An 8,646-nucleotide genomic window follows, 5' to 3' on the forward strand; every position below is an offset into this window, starting at 1 on the left:
ACCAGCGAGTTCAACTGGCAGGTCCTCAAGCTGGCCTTTACTGCTCCACACATAGGCAACGCCACCGATGTCTGGAACCAGAAGGCTGCGAACAGTGGCACTGTTGTGGCATCCAGTCCACTTCCACTGCACCCGTCTGCTTCTCCCGGCTACAGCAGAGTATCTTGAGCAGCAGTGTGCCTGTGTGGAAGAAATCTCGGGCATGCAGTAAAACTCTCGTACAACAGCTTCTTTTATTCTACGAAGCTTTATTGTACGGCAGCAAAACAACAAATCAGCCAGGAGAGAGCGAAGGCATGATGCTTCTCCTGTCGCAGCCAAAACAGAAAGTAAAAGCATTCACATAACAAAGTACAATACCCGTATGCGAACAACCCCCCAGTGACCGGACGTCATTCCCATTGAGCTGTTAACTCTGTAAGCTCGGTATCCTCACAAAGGCCCTGTCCCTTCTGCTTGTCAACCTAATTGACCTTACTGGCAAGTGCTCAAGAAGGACCGCAATAGATGATCTTCATAAACACGAATATGTATAAATGCCAAGGTGGTTCTTTAGATAACCTAGGCCCAAAACATTTAGCCAAAGGTTAATAGCAGCTCCTAAATTGTGCCTGGAAATGCACTGGTATCCAGTGCAGTTGGAACAAAATGGGTGTGATTCATTCAAACCTGCTGCCCCCCACGGACATTCAGGCATGTGTATTTTGCATCAGTCGGAATTTGTGAACAATCTGTAAAGGCAGCCCCATACAGAGTGCATTAGGATAATCAACTTTGGCCAAGACAAGGGCTGTTGAAGGCTGCTGGCATACCAACCCAGGAACAGATAGCATCAAATCCAAGCTGCAAACTTTGCTTATCATGGGGTGCACAACTTTAATCATGACTGGCATCTCTGCCTCCATCAGTCACATGTTCCCCCCTACCCCTGAAATGTTAAGCTACAAAGTCATCCTGGTTCTTTATACTGTGTAGTCTTAAGAGAGAAAGAATAATTTAGTCACACTAGCTTGTCTTAACTTATTGTGCTTGCTTGCCCTCACCCATCCCAAACACAACTCCAGGCACCTCCCTGGGATTTGTAGGTAAAAAGACGAGACATTGTCCTCATCTGCATACTGATGACAATGCTGTCCAAACTTCTGGATGCTTTCACATAGATATTAAAGAGCATGGCAGACAAGCTAGAAGTCCGAGGCCAAAGTCTGATGATTCAAACAGAAACTAGCTCCGTCTTCTGGGTTATTCACAACAATAACTTTGACAGTTTGGATCTTGTAAAAGAAGTAAGAGGTCACTTTGCCTGGGGGAAATCCTCATCTAGGCTTTGTTGTCATCCATCTGTCTCGGGAGACAATGGAGGAGGAGTGCACATTCAGGGGTGAAGTCAAACTGTTGCAGAGTTAGAGTATCTGCTGTGGCTGTAGAGACCAATATGGGAGAGACATGTTTCGTTGCAGCTGAAGGTGTTCGGTTGTGCTGCTTCAGGTACATACACCCTGGCATTTCTTCTCTCTGCTCTCTTCCTGGCAGTCATTCCTCCTCTGGTCACGGCTGTGGATGCACGACCTGACTCTCTGTCTCCAGGTGCTGTGGTCATCTGCAAGGGACTCCTACACAGCGGGGTCTAGGCCTATAGGATCAGCAAAAACTATTGAATGACTGTAAGCATGGGATCATGATGATGGGGATTATGATATACTGATATGGAGGCCATAGGCAAAGAGCGACAAAGAGTTCTTAAAACGAATGATTTAATTGGCAACAAGATGTGTGTTTTTTCTGGTTGTTAAGAGCAATTGTGCCCATTCTCTCCAACAGGGAATTCCCGCTTACATGATCCATAATTAACTAATGCTGGAGAAAATGTTTGTTTCTGACATCAGGGTATCAAGCGTTCTAATTGCGTATGGAGCCTTAGAGGGTCTGGCATGACACACTAGGATTTCACTTGTCTATCTAACACACATTCTAAATTAAAGAGACTTTTGAATAAAAAATATTTGCAGGTTCTCTTGAAACACACTTTACACCTTTGACAAGGTCTCTCTCTCTCTCTGTTAAATAAAACATGAAAGCTTAATGTGGTGCAACAATTGCATGCGCATATTCCATTGAGCATTTCATCATGTGCTCGAAAGCTGTAGAAAATGCAGTATTGATTTTGAACAATGTGTTTCATTTGGTTATTACTTGAAGTTTGCCAATATAAGGGATTGTATCCAGAGATGTGTTTTACTATCTGAAAGTAATTTAACTAGTGACAAAAAAGAACAAATAAAAATGAGAATGACTCACTTCCCTCCCCTCATCCTTCAGCACTTTCAGTGACTTGGAGTTTGTATTCTTGGAAAGTCTCTGATAGTGATATGGTTGCGCTCCTGAAGTTTGGGTAATGTAACTCTTTGTGCTTTCTATTTCATTGCTGCCCCTTCTGACTTCGCATGAGCCCATCTGTCTGCCCTATGCAATGAGCTGTCCAGGCTACCGGCTCTTCTCAGGCAAGTATCAAGGGGTGTTTGTGGCATGTTCCTTATTCCCAGAAGCCATGTGTTCAACCTGAAACCCACAGATCACCTAACAGAGGTTGAAGGTCTGCAGCTTCCTCCCACATTCCATCTGGAGACTGGGACAGAACACAGACTCCATGATTTTACCAGTAACTGGCTTACCTCATCCCCCATTTGCATGGCTTTTTATTATTTAAACCCATTGAAGAGTTCTGGAGAATGCAAAAGCTTGCACACTATTCTGTGATATGCTGAGTTGCCTGAAAAAGGCATTGCCCAACTGTTAATTTTGGATTGTTTCTTATGGGCCAACAAACTGCAAAGCCCAGAATTCAATAATGCTTACGGCACATTTTAGTTTGAAAGGTCTTAATCAGTGGATATGATGGATGAAATTTTATAGCTTTTTAGCAAGAGGCTGACTGTACCTCTCTTGAGTTGTCTTTGGCCTACATCATAGGATAGTTTACACATTATTATAAACAGTGCTTTTTTACTTTTTAAAAAATGTTTAGGGGTACCTCATTTTCCTACTCGTATTGAAATACTGCCCAATGAGGCCAAACTTAGATTCACAAATTGTTTAGGGGTATGTGTACCCCTGCATCCCCCCAGAAAAAAAGCACTGATTATAAACTTGATGACGAATCGGAATAAAGAAACAGACAGCATTGTATTTGAGGGGATACAAAAGTCTGGTCTATGATGCTTCATTCATTAATTCAGGTGTACACAATAATGCAGTCTTCAAATGACCATGAAAGTGGAACTGACTTCAATCATTCATGAAATGGAGGTGCAATGCGTGACTGAGTCTGTGTGCACAGGATACCTTTAAAGCACATTCAGATGGCATTCTTTCCCCTAAAGAATTCTGGGCTCTGTAATTTGCTAACGGTTGCTGGGAATTATAATACTGTGTGGGATAAACTACAGTGCCCAGAATCCTTTGAATGTGCTTTAAAAGCACAGTGTGCTCTCAGCCTGAAAGAGGGAGCACACTCTTCCATATTATTCATTTGCACAAGTTCTTTACATGTCCCCCCCCCCCCTGAAATGTTAAGCTATAAAGTCATCCTGCTTTTTTATAGTGTGAAGTCTTAAGAGGGAAAGAATAATTTATGTTATTTAAAATTGCTGGGGAAAATGCTGATTGGCAAGAGTTACTTTCTACAGTTTCAGTTTCTTCTTCATAATTTTAAAATCCTGTCCATCATAGCTACTGAAGACAGTACAAACTCATGAATTACCTTTCTCTTAAAGTGTCCTTTTGAGGTCCTATCCATAGCTGTTATCCACACACTCACACACAATTCAGCATTTCAGGATGGGAATGTCACCTACCAATCATACAGTTCTGTCTATTCTATAGATGTTGGGTATGAGATCTCAGGCCATCAAAGAAATGATTGGCTAATGTGTACCTGGCTTTCAAGCTGGGTATTGAGAACATAATTCCTAGCTTTTTTCAGGGGTATGGTGACATTCTTAGTTATTAAATATTCTCTGTCTTTTTTAAGGCTGACAATTCTTGAAAAAGATTAGGAGTTTCGGGGGGGGGGGCAGACTCTCTTCCCCACTTTCCTTTAGGGTTTATGGGTTGCAAATGTCCAGATATTTTTCAACTGGAATAGTAGACCATCTTGGCTGTGAGTCATTCATTCATTCATCAATTTATTTGTATGCCGCCTTTCCATAGTTAAAACAATGCTCAAGGCGTCTTACAACGTAACAAAATATACATAATTACCAACATAACAAAAGTCATAAACCATAAATAAAACACATCAAAAAGTACACAACCAAATGGAAAACAATTTCCACATAAATCATAAAATCTAAAACTAAGAATACATCATTAATATCAAACACAATTTAAAATGACATAGATAAAAAACTAAAGCATTTTAAAAAACAAAACAAAAATGGAGCCCTCCCTGTGCAGCAGGAGCACTCCTTTATGGAGCCTGTCAGGCCCCACCCCAAGCAAGGAGAGAAGCAGGTCAGGGCCCTTCAGGCTTCCAGCAGGGCAGTCCTGGATCATTCATTCATTCATTCATTCATTGTGTCTACCTTGCACCCTTTCCAGCTGACCTGGGAGGGTGGGTTCCTGACTGACTCCAGCAGAGGAAGCCAGGGGTGCTGCATGGTGCAATAGTTAGTGTTCTAGACGGGGAGACCAGGGTTCAAATCTCCTCTCAGCCTAACCTACCTGACAGGGTTGTTCTGGGGATTAAATGAGGAGGGGTGAACCATCTAAGCCACCTTGAGGTCCTTGAAGAAAACAGTGGGATATAAATGCAATAAATAAATAACACAAATAAACAGTAACTTGGGCTGGGGTGTTGTTTCAGGGGTTCTATTGGGGGAGTTGCTGTTGGTTTTATCACTTCCTGTGATTTATGTGGAAATTGTTCAGTTTGGTTGGGTATTTCTTGATATGTGGTTTATTGTCCGCTACTACTTTTGTTATGTTACACTTATGTTTTATTTCATGCTTGTAATCTACCGTGAGCATGGGTTGAACTGGGGAATGTGGCATACAAATAAATGAATGTATGCAACAAATAAAAGAATCTGATAACACTTGCAATAAAGTAATAAAATCCTTACTTTGAAGAACTTTATTATTGGTTTTCTTCCCCCTGTTCCTTTCAGCTGATTTTTCCACTGATTTTTGAGCCCTTGGAGCTGATGGAAATCTTGGGAGACAAACAAACATGCATTGCAATTATATTGAAACTAAAATGACTACCAGTGCTTCAGTCCCTGGTTAGGGTCACTCCCTGGACCTAACTAGTCTACTGTCTTCAGCTAGCCCTACAAAGCCAAGATGGGCAAGGGTCAAAGGGGGCATGTGGCCAGACACCCTTCTCCAAGCAGCTTGTCCCTATCCTCAGCAATATCAAAAGGAACACGATGGCCAGAAACAATAACAGTATAGAAAACTTTATGAAATAATGCAAAACATCAAAACTATCAAACTGAAGTCTCTGAAAGTCCCTGAATAAGTCACGGTTCCGGACTTTACCCAGCAGAGATCAAGCTTGTAATTCTGATGTCCAACTCTGAACTGCTGAACAGTGTTTCCAGATAGCAACTACTGTTTCGTTCAGTTCTTCATCAGCCAATTAATTCAACAAACACTCGTAAGTAGAAAGATGTGTAATTTCTTCATTAACCAATCTTTTTTCCGAATTGATATAATGTACATGAGAATGAAAAATACTCTGGAACAGTGCTCATGTGATTCATGAAAAAATGTGATTCATGGAAAGTGATCTAGTACAGGAGTTGGATAAAGTTCCATAGGAAGGGGAACCTGAAACCCCCAATAACCATATGTTGTATAGGTACTCTCTTACCATGGAACAACAGAATAATATTGTTGCTTAACAACAAGGCAGCTTATTAGCATAAGAATTGTTGCTTCACATATGTTGAATACAAATGAACACTAATTGGATACTTCTCAGGTCCCGCTTGGCTATGCAACAGTCCCTATGATAAGTATTTCTCCTCCTCTTCCTCCTCCCCCTCCTTCTAAAACTTTGTACATGAAACCTCGGACATCTGCTAATCACAATCTGGGGGGTGATGTCCTTCTAATAGATGACATGACAGAGCACACCAAAATACAAATACTAGACCAAAATACAAATACTAGACTGCGCTCTCTCTCTCTCTCTCTCTCTCTCTCTCTCTCCTCCCCTCCCAATGTGGTTTCTCAGTATCAGTAACACTTCAGTCCTAACAAAGAGTGGTGTCCTGGAGGAAGCTAGAGATCAGGGTTTCAATCTTCTGTCATATTGGATCACCAGTGCTGTTCATGATTTCTCCTTAGGCTACGTTACACAAACAACAATTTGCATGCCAAGGCCCCATGACCCTCTCGCTCCCAATGTGATAAATAACCAGACAAGACACCAGTTGTAATGGAAGATTGGGTCAAAATTAGGCCACAACTTTATTGCTTGGCTTAAGCATTGGGCACACCATTTTAACTCCAGCACGTCTGCTAGGAGTGTATCATAGGGTCGATCCGTGACCTAAATCAAATAGGGGTATCCCCCAGGAGATTGAAAGCTGCTAGGGCCCTAGCCCACACTTGGGCATCTGGACAAAAGCAACTCCTCACAGACCCCTTCAATGGGATACCCTTTCCCAGGAAGTGGGAGGCAGAGGCTACAACTTCCCCTCTGCCCAAAACTAAGGCATAGCCAATGCCTAACTCTGCAAAGTTGTGACAATTGCTATGAGGTAGGTGAAAGCCACATGGCCAGAGCCAACTTGATGAGGGGAAAAAACCCTGCCCAGCCCTGAATGTGTCAGCCAATCAACTCCATAGCAAGGTCTTAGCATAAAAGCAAACCTTTGAATGAACGGAGGGAGGGTTTCAGATCCAAACAGGTAAACCGACAGTTTGGGGGCACAGTGAGATGCGCTATTTATTCCCCTGGCGCAGACCCAAGTGACGCCCGCTGGCGTGGTTGGCCCTGCCCCTGAGGAGGCTCTGTGCCTCAGCCTGCCTGTGATTGGCCAATTTATAGGCAGGCTATGATCCAGCCAGCAGGTGAAGTAGTGCTGGGCGCTGACCAGGCCCTCACACCCAGTGGCTGTGGGAATGTGACTGGGGACAGATCCAGACCACAATGGGGTTTGTGGACTTGGCAAAATGTTTCCTGGACCGCACCACTTCAGACTTCAAGTGGGAGGTTATGTGTTTGAACATTTCCCCACAAAAACACACAGGTAGTGAAATGCAACTGGTTTCAACCCTTCCGCTTGATGTGTGGTTGTTTTTCCTGGCTTAATCTATCTAAAATTAATAATGAGTTACGATGTTATCACTGACCGCTTTCAAATAATTTATTAACTTGCTTGGCAGGTTTAAGGAAGATTGACATGTGCATTTTGCCTCAAATGCAGTTTTTAGCTGCTGCAAGCCTCTTTGAAAACTGGGGAAAGTTGGAACAGCAGGTTGCAACATGGAATGGAGCTTTGCTGTTCAGGGAGAAGGGGAAACCACAGGACAATGGGCGTCTAAAAATTAACAACAACAAGCCCTCATCTAGGAATGGGGGAGAAACTGTTTCAATTTGTACTACCTGAAGCAATACGAGAACACTTCCGACTCTACAGTTCTATGATTCTATGACAAATATTGAAATGGGAGAATATTCAGTGCATTTCTGCTCATTGCTAAAGCTGTTCCATTATTTTGCTTTTCTGTGGCTAAAAGAATTGCCTGTTGAGAAATGTGTCCACCTTGCATTGTGCAGTGAGCATTTAAAAAGCAGCAAAGTACTCTCTGAAAATAAATGGTTTGCCTCTCTTACATCTCTTATTCTGCATGAGTTATTTCCCCATTCTACCAACAATATTCATGAATAAGTACCAAACATTTACTAATGAAATAGTTAATGACAACAATTTTAATATAGAGTAGAGTGGGTAAAAAAAAATAAAAATGAATGCAGGGCAGCATGTTACAAGTGGTGTTTACTGTACTGGAATCATTTCCATATTGACAGATAAGAGCAATTTATAAAAACCAGGGAAAGTGTTTTCCTGTATAGCAACAGGACAATCAAAATGCTAAGCTGAGAATTAAATGGGGGGAACAAGCTTTCCCCCCCAAAAGCATGCAACTTCCAGTACTATGAAAGAGAATGACACTGGCCTTCCTTCCAACAAAAGAAGCAAACCACCGTTCTATCCTTAAGGTCACCCACAAAAATGGTCCTTTATTTAACCATGAAAATTTTATCACAGAGAGTTCCAAATACAATTTACAATTAAAGACTTCTACTTTCATCGCTCTACTGGGTTCTTATACATTTGTGAATGAGTCACTACAGATTAATCAATACAAAATATTTATATCATACCAATATGGCTTTAAGACAGTCCCTTAGAAATCAGCCTGAAAAGTGAGCCATGACTAAGGTTGGAAGTATCTGTCACTTTCAGTTCTCTCCATTTCTTACTTTTCCAATCTTAAATTTAGTTGTCCACATTTCTGCAGAGATTATTAGTAATATTTTATATATATATTTATAATTTTATTGAAATTTTTCAACATACAATAAAATAAAAACCAAACTAATCTAAATAGAAATAAGGAAAAGAGGAG

The 8,646-nt window shown here is 41.6% G+C and overlaps 1 long non-coding RNA gene across 1 annotated transcript; it reads left to right on the top strand.

Annotated features, from left to right (window-relative positions):
• Positions 1–5,566: 5,566 nt before the first annotated feature.
• LOC310675405 lies at positions 5,567–7,848 on the top strand. The gene is made up of 2 exons (XR_014510116.1): positions 5,567–5,659; positions 7,399–7,848. It is a non-coding gene; the product is annotated as an uncharacterized lncRNA (long non-coding RNA).
• Positions 7,849–8,646: the final 798 nt, after the last annotated feature.

The sequence above is a fragment of the Podarcis tiliguerta genome, assembly GCF_965153285.1.
Source record: "Podarcis tiliguerta genome assembly, chromosome: 4".
Taxonomy (NCBI): domain Eukaryota; kingdom Metazoa; phylum Chordata; class Lepidosauria; order Squamata; family Lacertidae; genus Podarcis; species Podarcis tiliguerta.